The sequence below is a fragment of the Ranitomeya variabilis genome, chromosome 1 (assembly GCF_051348905.1).
Source record: "Ranitomeya variabilis isolate aRanVar5 chromosome 1, aRanVar5.hap1, whole genome shotgun sequence".
In the NCBI taxonomy this organism is placed as follows: Eukaryota; Metazoa; Chordata; class Amphibia; order Anura; family Dendrobatidae; genus Ranitomeya; species Ranitomeya variabilis.
Window position 1 is genome coordinate 19,302,870 of NC_135232.1, and position 15,594 is coordinate 19,318,463.

A 15,594-nucleotide genomic window follows, 5' to 3' on the forward strand; every position below is an offset into this window, starting at 1 on the left:
CGGACTTTTCGCAACCGTTCATCCTACACACCGACGGCAGCTCTCAGGGATTGGGGGCTGTGTTGTCTCAGGTTCAGGATGGGCGGGAGAGAGTGATCGCCTATGCGAGTCGGTCTCTTCATGACTCTGAGTTGAACCCAGACAATTACAGTTCTTTCAAGGTGGAGCTGCTGGCCGTGGTGTGGGCTATGACGGAGCGGTTCGCTGAGTACCTGGCCGGTTCCGAGGTGCTGATACGCACGGATAACAACCCATTGGCACATCTGGAAAATGCGAAATTGGGTGCCCTAGAACAGCGCTGGGTAGCCCGGATGGCCAAGTACAGATACCGTATCCTTTACAAGCGAGGAGCGGAGAATGTTCATGCTGACGCATTATCTCGTCTGCGGAAAAATCCCCCAAGAACTAACCGAGATGAGGAGCTGGAGGGAGAAGAAATCCCCTACGCCATCGGGGGCGCTGCTCAGACGGCTGTGAGCCGGGAACAGACCGGGAACGGAACGGCTGCAGGACTGTTGGTTCAGAGTCGGGACGAATGGATACGGCTACAACAGGAAGACCAGGAACTAGCTCCATTGCGACAGTGGATAACGAATGGTCTATTGCCCGTGAGAACCCCTGGACAAATTCTCCCGTCAGATCTGAACCTTCTTCTGCGGCAGTGGGAGCGCCTAACTCTTCAGGACGGGCTCTTATGCCACTTAACCATGGCTCTGGCAGATTCTGAGCCGACCTGGCAGATGGTCTTACCAGGGCCTGTGGTGGCCGCAGTTGCTAAAGAAGCTCATGAGTCCGGGGCACACTTCGGAGTGAAGAGGACGTTTAAGTGGCTGCAAACTCGGTTCTATCATCCTCGGCTGCTTGCGGAAGTACAAACTGCCTGTAGACAATGTCGACAATGTGAGCTAACCAAGTCACCGGAGGAAAGGGCGCCTGTGCAGAGCATCACGACGTCTGCCCCTTTTGAAGTATTAATGATAGACTACATTACCATTGGAGCAGCGCATCAAGGCTACGAACACTGCCTCGTTATGGTAGATCATTTTTCAAAATTCGCGGTAGTCATCCCTACCCGTGATCAGACAGCTGAGTCGGCGGCGAGCGCTATCTGTAAGAACTTTATTCAAGCTTACGGCTGTCCGAGGCGAATACATTCGGATCAAGGCGCCTGTTTCTTGGGCAAGGTCATGGAAGAGCTGCATCGCCTCTACGGCATTGATAAGTCACGCACCACACCGTATCATCCCCAGGGAAATGGGGCTTGCGAGCGGTTTAACTGGACTTTGCTTCAAATGCTGCGTGCGCTAGAACAAGATCAGAAGGCCCGCTGGCCGGGGTACGTGTCTGACCTAGTGTGGGTCTACAACAATAGAGTTCATCAAGTCACAGGACGCACCCCGTATGAAGTGGTCTTTGGGCGCCCAGGAAAAGGCATGACAGATCTGGAACTGTCTTCGGAGGAAGAAGGCCCCCGAACAGGGATGGCTTCGTGGGTGCGTGATCATCGGCATCGGCTGCAGACCTTACACCGACTGGTACACACTCGAATTCGGGAAGTGGAGCATCGGAGCACCCCTACAGCAAAACCCCCAGAGTTCCGGACAGATGATCGAGTACTCGTTCGAGAGCAAAGACCGCAAAACAAGTTAGACCATCGTTGGGAAAAAACACCCTATCGGGTGCTTCGCCGTATAGACCCGCATGGACCTGTATATGAAGTGCAGTCTGAGGCCCTCGGAAGTACAGGTACTCGCATTCTTCATCGCAACATGCTCCGGTTGTGTCGCTCTGTTGACTCGGACACCCCGGAATCCGCAATCAGGGAAGAGCCACCTACGACTGAGTCCCCCAACAACCATTGGTGGGATGAAGAAGATGATGAAGAAGAAGAACGGCGTCAAAATACTCCCCCTATCTCGACTACTACACTACCCCTGACCAGTCACCCTTCCGCTGACGACATTCCCCCAACACCCCCTACACAAGGACCCGAGCCACGACGTTCTGAACGTTCTACTGCCGGTAGACCCCCAACTCGCTACAGTCCTGACTTACACACTAGACAGACCCAAGTGTGGAACAATCCGTCAGGTGGGAGACCTGTCAGTGCGAAGGCCTCGCCCAGGGACTGGCGAGCATACAGGGTGGGGGAATGTAGGGGACAGGGACCTGGTGAGCTGTGCAGACGGGTGGAACCATTGTTGCCGGGAGTCGGGGTTCCGGGGGACGGATTTGAGGGGTGCATGGGAAGCCAGGCTCATGTGACAGGAGGCAGAGTGACGCAGGGAGAGGAGAGGATAAAAAGCAAAACGCGCGAAAGCAGGGGCAGAGAAGCGCGGGAAATCTCTGAGGAGAGGAAACTGCAGCGCAGTTGCTGTGAGTGTGCAGGCCGCAGTGAGACTTGCAGGAAGCAGGGGGAAAACGTGCAACAGACACTGCGGGCAATTACTGGAGCCCCCAAAAAGAGACGCATTCGTCGTCAGCGACCCCCCAGGCAGAGGGGTAGTGCTGACCAGCTCAGGGACAGTATTACCGCGCTCCCTGAGAACACCTTGCCAGAGAGTGCTACAGACTCGCATGGTTTCGTCTCAGCTGTGACTGATACTGATTATTCTCCTAATCCTCCTCAAAAAGACTCTTCTCTGGACTGGGAGGCTGTTACCTCGGATCAACGTCCGCCTGCAGGAGGGAACGCAGCACCGCAAAAGACATTCTGGACTCGACTCTACGCCTGGGCCCGTCGCCAGAAGACACCTCCTTCCTCCGCCATCAGGACTACGGCGTTGTCGGAGCCTCCCCGTCAGGACTACATCGCTGAACCAGCACTGATAAGTGACTGTTGTTGACTTTATCTTAGTAGGGAGTCACTAGTGAGGCGCTGCCGCGTTCTACGGGTGTAGTTCAGGGCGGCCATATAATAATTGGGATTTACTGCGAAATTGTGTTCTTGTATATAAGTTCCCTGCGTGGAAAACGTTTGTTATCTTTTTGGTTGGAAGTTAAAAAGAAAGTTAAAAACGCTATTTGCTTTCTGGCTCCTATTTGTCCCTGCATCCTTCTTTACCTGCGGTCTCTACAAGTGCCCGAGGAAAGACACTCATTGAATATCTTAGTCAAGAGGGGAGCCAAAGTGTCTTTAAAGGTCTTATAGAAATCAGATGTTAAGCCATCTGGACCAGGCGATTTTTTGGAGGCAAGCCCTTCAATCGCCAACTTAACTTCCTTGATCATTTCTGTCAAAACGTCAAGAGAGGGGTCTACCCCTGGTTCGGGAACGGCTTTAGCCAGGAAAGCCGACATCTCATCCCAATCAAGATCCCTCTTCCCCAAGAGGTGTGAGTTGAAGGATCTGACAACCTCCAGGATCCCTGATCTGGATCGCCTCAGGGACCCCATAGTGTCGACCAGTCCTGTAACTACTTCACTATTCACTGACATCTTGCAGGTTCTGTAAGGGTCAGGGAGCGGTACTTCCCGTTATCCCTCTCAAAAACCAAAGATGTGTGCCTATAGTACTGACACCTCATAAGCAAAGATTTCACTCTGGAGATCTCCTCACGGCTACCTCCAGTTGAGACAAGATGCTCGAGTTTCCTCCTCAGACCCTGATACAGGCGGTACCTGCTCAGACTCCTGAGGCTCGACAGCTGGAGGAAGAATCTCGCCACCATTTCCTTGAGCATCTCCCATCACTCTGACTTACTACTACAAAGATCCAGTAAGTGTACTGTTGTGAATTCCGTTCTTGGGCTCCCTCCTGTGGTTATGAATGGTACTTTTGTGAGTTCTGCCCTTGGGCTCCCTCTGGTGGTTTCGAGTGGAACTGCTGCTCCTTGAGGTTCTGCAGCAGCTGCTTTCACTAATCGGCTCCACTGGCCTTGCTATTTAACTTGGCTCTGGTCTGTAGTCCATGCCAGCTGTCAATGTTCTCTGGGTTGGATTCAGATCTTTACTTGGATTTCTCTGATGGCCTGTCCATTTCAGCATAAGATAAGTTCTTGCTAGTTCTTTGGTTGTCCATTTGCTTTGGACCTTACTGCTCAGTTAAGTTATGTTTCTTTTGTCCAGCTTGTCATTATGAAATATTCAGGCTAGCTGGAAGCTCTGGGGAAGCAGATTTGCCCCTCCACACCGTGAGTCGGTGTGGAGATCATTTTTGTAAACTCTGCGTGGATTTTTAGTTTTTAATACTGACCGCACAGTATCCTTTCCTATTTTCTGTCTATCTAGATTAGAATTGGCCCCCTTTGCTAAAATCTGATTTCATTTCTGTGTATGTAATTTCCCTCTCTACTCACAGTCAATACATGTGGGGGGCTATCTTTCCTTTTGGGAATTTCTCTGAGGCAAGATAGTTTTCTGTTTCCATCTTAAGGGGTAGTTAGTTCTTAGGCCGTGACGAGGCATCTAGGGAGAGTTAGGAACGTCCCACGGCTATTTCTAGTGTTGGTGTTAGGAGTAGGGTTTGCGGTCAGTAAAGTTACCACCTCCTCAGAGCTTGTCCCATGACTCATTTTACCCACCAGGTCATATCAGTGCTTCTCCGTAACCACCAGGTCATAACAGGGTACCTGGCTCTGAAGAAAATCCTCAGAGGACTGTCTTTTCTCCGTTTCTTCCAAGAGAGACGAATTGAGCCTCCAAAAGCCTCTTCACATTCGGAGGGTCTCTGTAACATTCAGAGAAAATAAAATCAAACAGTGGTTGGAGAACTCCACCTCAACAACAGACACTGCTGAAGAGACAGCTTCCTCCTTTAAATAAAACCAATCTATACTGGATCTTCAGTTACCTCTATGATAGGTGAACCCCTCGTGGCCTCTATCTCGGGGCCTCGTGACAATATTGAAGTCCCCTCCAAAGACAACCTGCCGACTTGTAAATAGGTAGGGCTTGATCGTCATAAAGAGACACTTCTGATCCCAGTCCAACCAGAAGTGTCTCTTTATGAGGATCAAGCTCTACCTTTTTGTTGATGAGCCGGAGCTCTTGTCCCTTTATGAGGACATCTCAGATCAGGCACCTCCCCATTTCTAACTCAATAACCCATCGGCATTGCACCGGTGTGGTAAAAAGGACCGCCACTCCGCTATATGGCTCAGCCGCATGAGACCTGTCACGGGGGTACTGGGTAGACTACAGCTGATTACCCGGGCCCCTGCAATATCCCTCAAACTAGGGAAACCCTGTCTGTCCCTCTCCCAGAGTTTACACTGAAGGTGTGCATGTCTGGGCCGCCAGGCCTGACCCTGAGTCCTGTTTCAGTACTAAGCTGAAACCTCCACCCGCCACCCAGTGATAAGACCTCTCACCAACCCCTACAGAGAGCACAGACAGGGAAAACTAAAAATGCACCACGCCGCAGACACACAGGAAAACACTATAATGTGCACAGGGCAAAACAATACAAATATAGGAAGGAGAAATATAACAAAAGATAATACACCACCAGATACGATATTTCCTCTCCTAGACCACCACTCCAGACCGAGATCACCAGGCACAAGACACAAGCTATAATCGGCGACGCCCAAAGCCCAGCAAAACTATTTAAAGGCAATGGGCGTGACTAAGCCTCCAACCCGAGTACCAGCCAGATTAACCCCGGACAATCTGGATCAATCTAGCCAGCGCCACTGAGCATATAGTGGACGAATGAGGAATTACCGCTGTCTGTCGGACGCCCTAGTGTGAACAGCGTCCAACATGACAGTACCCCGCCTTCTACGAGGGACCCCAGGGCCCTCAAGACTTATAGGACCCGGCTTGTCTGGATGGCGGCGGTGAAACATACTGACCAGCCGGTCCGCATGTATATCCGAGGCAGGTACCCAAGACCTCTCCTCCGGCCCATAACCACGCCAGTGTACCAGGTACTGTAACGTGTCAACCACCTTGGAGACTTCAAACTCTAAACTGCCATCTATCCAAGACTGGAGGAGGCATCGGCGCAGTGTCCACAGAACCCACCCCTTTTTTTAATAACGATCTGTGGAGCACGTTGTGAATCTTATATACCGTAGGGAGCTCCAATCGGTAGGTAACCGGGTTAATGATGGCGGCGACCCTAAACGGACCAATAAACCTAGGGATGGTATTTTGAGTCTTATATTTTTTTGTGGACAACCACACCCAGTCACCCACACTCAGGTCCGGACCTGGCACACGTCTACTGCCAGCCACATGTTTGTACCTTGCACCCACGCTCAACAGGCGCTGTTTCACTTTTCTCCAGACGGAAGACAGTTGTGCTCCTAACAGGTCTTCCTCCGGGACGCCGGAAGATCCCCCCTGACTCAAAGTACAAAATTGAGGATGGTGCCCGTAAACACAAAAGAACGGAGACTCACCAGAAGATTCCTTAGATTATTTATGGCAAACTCAGCCAAAGGAAGGAACGTCGACCACTCCTCCTGGTTGTCAGAAACAAAACAGCGTAAATACTGCTCCAAATTTTGGTTCATACACTCGGTCTGACCATTTGGCTGAGGATGAAATGCCGAAGAATGCGACAACTTGATCCCCAGCCGTGAGCAAAATGCTTTCCAAAATTTTGCCACAAACTGAGTACCCCTATCAGACACGATGTCAGACGGGACCCCGTGAAGTCTGACCACCTCCTGCACAAATACCTGAGCCAGAGTCTTAGCGTTAGGCAACGAAGGCAAAGACACAAAGTGCGACATTTTTGAGAACCGATCAAAAATCACCAAGATGCCCGTGTTCACAGCTGAGGAGGGCAAGTCCATGATAAAATCCATGGAGATCTCCGTCCATGGCCTACTGGGTACCTCGAGAGGAAGTAGTGTGCCAGCAGGATGGGAGCGGGGCGTCTTAGCCCTAGCGCACGTGGTGCATGCTGATGCGTATGAGACCACGTCCTGTCAGATTTTGGGCCACCAAAACCGACACGACACCAACTCCAAAGTACCCCTAACCCCTGGGTGACCAGCCAGGACAGCATCATGATGCTCTGCCAATATCTTTAGGCGAAGATGGAGCGGTACAAACGATTTGTTAACTGGAAGTTCTGGTGGTACTTCCTCCTGAGCCTCGGCAATCTCAGCCTCAACCTCTGTCGTGAGAGCCGAGACCACTACACCTTTTTGGAGGATGGGTACCGGTTCTTCCCGAGGTTCTCCCCCCGGAAAACACCTGGACAAAGCATCCGCCTTAGTGTTCTTAGACCCAGGTCGGTAAGTAACAAAAAAGTTGAACCGCGTGAAAAACAATGCTCAGCGAGCCTGCCTGGGGACAGACGCTTGGCTGACTCCAAATACAGCAGATTCTTATGGTCGGTAATAACAGTAACCTGATGAATCGACCCCTCCAAAAAGTGTCGCCATTCCTCAAAGGCCAACTTGATAGCCAACAACTCCCTGTTGCCGATATCGTAGTTACGTTCGGTGGGCGACAGTTCCTTGGAGAAATAGGCGCATGGACGCAACTCGCTCAAGGATGAGCCGTGAGACAGCACCGCCCCCACTCCAACCTCAGACGCATTGACTTCCACGGTAAATGGTTTCGATACATCCGGTTGCACCAGAATGGGAGCTGAAGCAAAACTGCTCTTCAGAAATTCGAATGCGCGCACAGCAGGCTCAGACCAGGCGGAGAAATCGGTTACCTTTTTTTGTCATGTCAGTGAGCGGTTTAGCAATGGTAGAAAAGTTTTTGATAAACTTTCTATAATAGTTAGAAAACCCAAGGAACCGCTGGAGCGCTTTTAGGTTATCAGGCCGTTCCCAACGCAGCACCGCTTGCACCTTAGCGGCGTCCATTTTAAACCCAGAAGCGGACACAATATAACCCAAGAAAGGCAACTCCTGAACCGAAAATACACATTTCTCCAATTTAGCATAGAGCTTATTCTCTCTGAGTAGCTGTAACACCTGCCTGACATGATCTAAATGAGTATCACGGTCGCATTAATAGATGAGAATGTCATCAAGGTACACAATAACGAATTTTCCCAGGACATGAGAGAACACATCGTTTATGAAATGTTGAAATACAGCAGGCGCGTTTGTCAAACCAAATGGCATCACCAGATTTTCAAAATGACCCTCAGGAGTATTAAAAGCCGTTTTCCACTCATCCCCTTGACGGACTCTTATGAGGTTGTACGCCCCCCTGAGGTCAAGCTTAGAGAACCACCTAGCACCAGCCACCTGATTGAACAGATCGGGTATCAGCGGCATAGGGTATGGGTCACGAACCGTAATCTGGTTTAACTCCCTGAAATCCAGACAGGGGCGTAGACCGCCATCTTTCTTCTTAATGAAGAAGAACCCCGCTGCCACAGGCGAGGACGAAGGCCTGATGTGCCCTTTGCTCAGACTCTCAGCGATGTAATCTTTTAAGGCTTGCCTCTCAGGACCAGAGATGTTAAACATCCTAGCTTTCGGCAATTTGGCCCCTGGTTTTAACCTAATAGTGCAGTCATAGGGACGATGTGGCAATTCTGAACAACCCTTCTCAGAAAACACATCTGCGAAATCCAGCAGAGACTCAGGAATACTAGGAGTCACAGCGGACACACACGTGGCCAGGCAATTCTCCTGGCAGAATCCGCTCCACTGGATGATGTCCTGGGTTTTCCAGTCAATCACCAAGTTGTGCATAGCCAACCATGGAAAACCCAGAACCATTTGTGCAGGCAGATTACTGAGCACCTTACATGTAACTTGCTGCGAATGTAGGACCCCAATGTGGAGTTTAACCTCAGCCACAAACCCAGTAATCTCCCCCTGTGGGAGAGGAGCGGCATTGATGGTGACCACCCGGATAGGATGAGGCAGTTTTTCAATCCTGAAACCGGCTGTGCGCGCAAACTCCTCATCAATAAGATTAGTGGCAGAACCACTATCCACAAACACAGTGATTGGCAGCTCACTGCCAGTGACCATAACTTTGGCAGGGAGCATGCATTGAGAAACCACAATGGAGGATATGCATAAGTTCAGATTGGCCTCCTCCACACCCTCTGAGCTTAGTAGTTTTTCCGCCGTTGCGCTTTTCTTAGATAGCAGAGGACAAGCATTAACATAATGACCAGTTTTACCACAGCAAAAACAGGCTCTCTGCTTCCTGATCAAAGGGGCACGAATCGCACGATGCTTCACATGTGACACCCCTGCGATTTGCATAGGCTCCGTGGGCTCACCTGCAGCAACCTCACGTGTACCTACGCTCTCTCCCATAGGCGGCGTCTCTTGCACCCCCTGACGCAGACGGCAATCAATGCAGATAACAAGACTCATAGCGGATTCTAGAGAAGCAGGAGTCTCGTACATCAGAAGGGCTTTTTTAACCTTTCCTGAAACCCCATGAACTAACTGATTCCGCAGCGCGGGAACATTCCACTGTCTATCTACCGCCCAGCGGCGAAATTCAGAACAGTAATCCTCCGCCATACGCTCCCCCTGGCGGATAGCGCGAATTTTAGATTCTGCTAGACCCATTCCAAGAGCAGAAAAAAACTCTCCACTGAGTTATATGCAGCAGAATCAGATGGTAAAGAAAACGCCCATGCTTGAGGATCCCCGTTCAGTAATGACAATGGAGCGCCCCCACACCGCCGCAGGGCCGAGGGGTACCCGGAGCCGGGCCTCTGGTTCTCAGTCTCGGGGTTGTCACGGTGGCTAGACCCGGTCCGTGGCCCTGTCCGTCAGTGGGGGACGTCCGGTGCAATAAGTGATGTTGTAATGGTAGCGATGTAGCGGTGCAGTTGTGGGGTGCAGGTCGCGGTAAATAACGAGGACACCAGGTTGCAGTCTCTTTACCTCTTTACTGAAGCTCTCTGGGTCCTCAGTCCGGAATACGGCTCACCAGGCTGCGCAAGTCCGGCCGGTCCAATGGCACTTCCAGAGCTCTCCTTGCAGGTGGAAATCGGTGCCTTCCTTCTAGCGCTATGTGTTGCAGTCCTTCCCTGCTATGCTTAAGGAAAGTACCCCACAACTGTTGTGTCTGTTTCTCGTGTTCCCTCACAACAACTTAATTCGCAATGATCTTCCTCGTCCCTCCAGATACTATGGTAGGAACGCACCCGTATGACGGGGAGGCTCGGAGATCTTCCGGGACTCTATCTGCGCCCCTCTCCTGTTGGTACCCCCCTTTGCCTTCCTGGGTGATGCGTGAGACAGTCCGCCTAAAGCTAACTGCCCTGCCGTAGGTCTGAGGTATGGCTTGAAACTCTTTACCTCCTCGGCGTTCCGGCCACCGGTAGTGCGCCTCAGTAAGGTGCTGCCTCTTTCAGCACAACCCTCACTGGTATCTCCTTTCGCTTGACTTCGTTTCTCACTCAGCACAATCTATCTCGCTTCTAGTCCTTTCTTGAGTCCCGCCGCTTCCAGGAGCCTGCGCGGACCCGTTACGTTCTTTCAATGCCAAGCCTCTGCCAGGATCCCACCCCTGGCAGAGACCCTACAGTCTCTCCCTTCACAACACCCCCTGCCACAGGGTGTTGCTCCGTTCAATCCCGTCAGCGTTCTCTCTAACTTCCTGCCTGACCCCCAGTTTACCCACTATGGTGGGGAGTGGCCTAATGAATAGCACCCTTAGCTCCCCCCGGAGGCCCAGCTGTGAAATGTATTGGTGACTGTGATACCTGCTCAGAGAACTCCTTCAGTGCCATCGAACGCACCATGGCCCCCCTTAGTGGCTGAACCATGCTACTGCAACGACCAGGACTCTGGGGCGCTGCACTCCCCCCTGGTTAAACACAGTACTCCGGGACTGGGAAGAAAAACAACAATACAGGTTAGCAAAAAGACATACAATTTTGTTGAGTGCAAATAACAATAAGTATACTTAAGTAGGCTTCCCTTTATGGGAGGTGAGGACACTTGTAACGTTACAAACATAATTAACCTTATAATTTACAGAGTATAAATAACTTCTGTTACCCAACCGGGTATTCTATTTAGTGCAATTTTTGAAATAATAACTTAACATTGCCTTTAAGAAACTCACACTCTTAGTCTATCAAAGGCCTTCCTATAATCACATTATAGGGCATTTCAACTTTACATTCTCCTTCTTGTGAACCTGCAGGACCGCCTGTCCCTACGGCACCAGGCCTACTGCCTCTCCTTTCTTCTACAGGACCGCCCTGTTCAGCCAGGGCCTACTGCCTTTCGCTACTATACACAGTATAGACATAACATTCCTTTCGGTTGAAGAACTCTGAGCCAGCTCTACTCGGCCCCTTTAAGGACTCACTCTCTAACCCCTACGGGTTCACTCTCTGTCCTTAGCAATAAAGTAACTTTTCAATGGGGACGCAGGGTTTACCTTCTATCCTCACCCTCATTATTACTTCTCTTACTTTCAACTGTGCAGACCTCTACTTCTACCCCTACGGGCTCTCTGCATCTTTCCTGTCTTCAAAACATTATTCAAATTTCACATTTTAACAAATTCAACACATATAACTTAGCATGTAAAACAGTTACATTTCTTTTTAAGACATCATTATGGCATTACTGTTCTGCAACAGTATCTCTCTCAAGTTCAGTTTCTCACATCCCCTTTAAGAGGAGACCAAGTCTTTCTAAGGTAGCTCGTCTCCTCAGCCTACCGGCCCATGCAAAGGTTCCGGCATGGTATCTTCGCAAAGTGTCTTTAACTAGAACCGGTAGGAAAGGTATCTTCGCAAAGTGTCTTTCAAACAAATAGGGCAAATATCTTCGCAAAGTGTCTTTGGCTAAAACCAGTAGGGAGCACCTTTAAGAAGGTGCAAACTATTTACAAGGGAAGTTCGAATCATGCACAGTCCATGATTTCTGCAGTTCTTTAAACTTGTGCAAAAATTTTAGGAAAGGAAAACAAACAAAGAGGATCCCGGGTGAACAGAGGGATCCATTAACCCTGGGCGGGTTTAGCAGCAACTTAAAGGAATAAAAGACAAACAGTAACTATTTACATTTTCATAAAGTGACTCTTCTTTCAGAAGTTTCCATGAGGCGCCTCCTGGCGGGCGGACCCCTGCAATCCAGGTTTCAGGTCCACTCCCGCTGCCAGATACACCCCATGGGTTCGGGTCTGTTGCACGACCAGGTCGTGCGCGGCGATCAAGGTCTGTGTTCCCATTTCTCTCTGTGCTGGCACATCAGGGACATTGATCGCCCGCAGAGGAACTTCTTTAGCCACTACGGTGGTTGCGGCGATCGGGCGGCAGATCGCTAGTTCTGTGGTTGGGCAGGTGGAGGCGACCAGGGTGGTTACAGGTCGGTCACACGGCGGCACTTTGGCTACAGGGGCTGGTTTCTCTTTCTTGTAGACGTTCAGGGCGAACCACCCCTTTTCCCCAAAATGCCGGGTGTAAGTAACACTGTCTCCCGGATAGAGGTCTCGATCGGGGTGTCCCTCTCTAAGGTGTGACTCAACATCCCGTCGGTTAACAAAGACCTCCGCGTATAGCCCCGGTTCTTTAATGAAGCCCCAGCCTCCTTGGAGTTTAAAGACAGTGACGATACCCTGCCTACGCGGGGCCTGGTGAGTGGTGGGGTCCTTACGGGCCCGGTCCTTGACCGCCAAATCTTTTTGATGGTAGGCCTCCCGTTTAGCCTGATGTGCTTTCTCTTCCTCTCGCCACCGCTGTTCTAGCTGGATCTGGTATTCCTCCCAGCTTAGGGCCTGTACCATTTCTCCCTTCTGGGTCTCCACCCCGGGGAACCCCATGAGATTGGATCCAGGGTTCACCCAGCGGCACACCGTGCGCTCCGCGCTGACCTCACACGGCAAGGGAGTAGGGGTGATTGGGGCTCGCATACGGTGTTCCATGCCCGTGGCTTCCTCCCATGGTAACAGGCGCTGAAGTCTATGGGTCCCCGGGAGAGGTGGTGCTGCTACGGGACCCACTAACACACCCTCTGCTAGTGGGGTAGGATCGGCGGACTCACCCACTGGTACGATTCCACCTTCTGCGACAGGTCCCGTTGGTTCTTCCGATGTCCGGGAATCCACTGCCGGTCCTACCTGATGCGGGGCCTGGACTCTCACATGCAGTTGGAGGAGCTGGTTATATAAATCCTCCATCTCGGCTCTCAGGAATTTGGTGTTATCCACGGAGGACAAGCTGCTGGGCTCAGCCGGGTAGTCAGGGGAGACTTCCACTTCAACCCCGCTGTCGGGTTCGGAGCTGCTAGCCATAGCGTCCTCCACATGGGTCGCTTCCTGGTCTTTTTCCCGCTCTCTCCTGCGTGAGCAGTTTCGTTTTCTCTGCCTCCGCCCCCCATTAAGGATTAGGAGGCGGATCTCTGCTGCTGACAGACACGTCCTCACTGCACAGAAATATTTAGACTGGGCGGCCATTACTGTTCGCGCTCTCCAGCTCGGCTACGCCCACTCCACGCCCCTCTTCTCTTCCTGCGCTCTCCTCAGCGCTGCAATGGCGGCGGATTTTGGCGGCAAATGGCACAGCACACAGTCTTGCAATAAAGTACAGTCCAAGCACAGTAAATCACAGTCTCTAGGCACACATGACCTGATTCTTCAGGCTTAAGTAGATCCTGTTCGTGACGCCAAGTTGGAGCGCCCCCACACCGCCGCAGGGCCGAGGGGTACCCGGAGCCGGGCCTCTGGTTCTCAGTCTCGGGGTTGTCACGGTGGCTAGACCCGGTCCGTGGCCCTGTCCGTCAGTGGGGGACGTCCGGTGCAATAAGTGATGTTGTAATGGTAGCGATGTAGCGGTGCAGTTGTGGGGTGCAGGTCGCGGTAAATAACGAGGACACCAGGTTGCAGTCTCTTTACCTCTTTACTGAAGCTCTCTGGGTCCTCAGTCCGGAATACGGCTCACCAGGCTGCGCAAGTCCGGCCGGTCCAATGGCACTTCCAGAGCTCTCCTTGCAGGTGGAAATCGGTGCCTTCCTTCTAGCGCTATGTGTTGCAGTCCTTCCCTGCTATGCTTACGGAAAGTACCCCACAACTGTTGTGTCTGTTTCTCGTGTTCCCTCACAACAACTTAATTCGCAATGATCTTCCTCGTCCCTCCAGATACTATGGTAGGAACGCACCCGTATGACGGGGAGGCTCGGAGATCTTCCGGGACTCTATCTGCGCCCCTCTCCTGTTGGTACCCCCCTTTGCCTTCCTGGGTGATGCGTGAGACAGTCCGCCTAAAGCTAACTGCCCTGCCGTAGGTCTGAGGTATGGCTTGAAACTCTTTACCTCCTCGGCGTTCCGGCCACCGGTAGTGCGCCTCAGTAAGGTGCTGCCTCTTTCAGCACAACCCTCACTGGTATCTCCTTTCGCTTGACTTCGTTTCTCACTCAGCACAATCTATCTCGCTTCTAGTCCTTTCTTGAGTCCCGCCGCTTCCAGGAGCCTGCGCGGACCCGTTACGTTCTTTCAATGCCAAGCCTCTGCCAGGATCCCACCCCTGGCAGAGACCCTACAGTCTCTCCCTTCACAACACCCCCTGCCACAGGGTGTTGCTCCGTTCAATCCCGTCAGCGTTCTCTCTAACTTCCTGCCTGACCCCCAGTTTACCCACTATGGTGGGGAGTGGCCTAATGAATAGCACCCTTAGCTCCCCCCGGAGGCCCAGCTGTGAAATGTATTGGTGACTGTGATACCTGCTCAGAGAACTCCTTCAGTGCCATCGAACGCACCATGGCCCCCCTTAGTGGCTGAACCATGCTACTGCAACGACCAGGACTCTGGGGCGCTGCAACAACACCAGGCCCACACGCTGAGCCTCATTACCTGAGGAGATCGGGCGCATACGAAAATATAGTTTACAAGATTCACGAAAAGTAACAAATTTACTGCGTTCCCCAGCAAACCTTTCAGGTAAAGGAAACTTTGGCTCAGCAACTCTGCTTGCAGATTCAGCTTGTACATTAGATACTACTAGACCCTGTTGCTGAACTGTCCCCTTCAGCTCAGTGACCTCTAGGGACAGCGCCTCCAACTGGCGGGTTATGGAAGTCATGGGATCCATGGAATACAAAAAAAATGGCCGATTATAATGTCACGGGGGTACTGGGTAGACTACAGCTGATTACCCGGGCCCCTGCTATATCCCTCAAACTAGGGAAACCCTGTCTGTCTCTCTCCCAGAGTTTACACTGAAGGTGTGCATGTCTGGGCCGCCAGGCCTGACCCTGAGTCCTGTTTCAGTACTAAGCTGAAACCTCCACCCGCCACCCAGTGATAAGACCTCTCACCAACCCCTACAGAAAGCACAGACAGGGAAAATTAAAAACGCACCACGCCGCAGACACACAGGAAAACACTATAATGTGCACAGGGCAAAACAAATACAAATATAGGAAGGAGAAATATAACGAAGGATAATACACCACCAGATACGATATTTCCTCTCCTAGACCACCACTCCAGACCGAGATCACCAGGCACAAGACACAAGCTATAATCGGCGATGCCCAAAGCCCAGCAAAACTATTTAAAGGCAATGGGCGTGACTAAGCCTCCAACCCGAGTACCAGCCAGATTAACCCCGGACAATCTGGATCAATCTAGCCGGCGCCACTGAGCATATAGTGGACGAATGAGGAATTACCGCTGTCTGTCGGACGCCCTAGTGTGAACAGCGTCCGACATGACAAGACCAATAGGAGGGCCTGA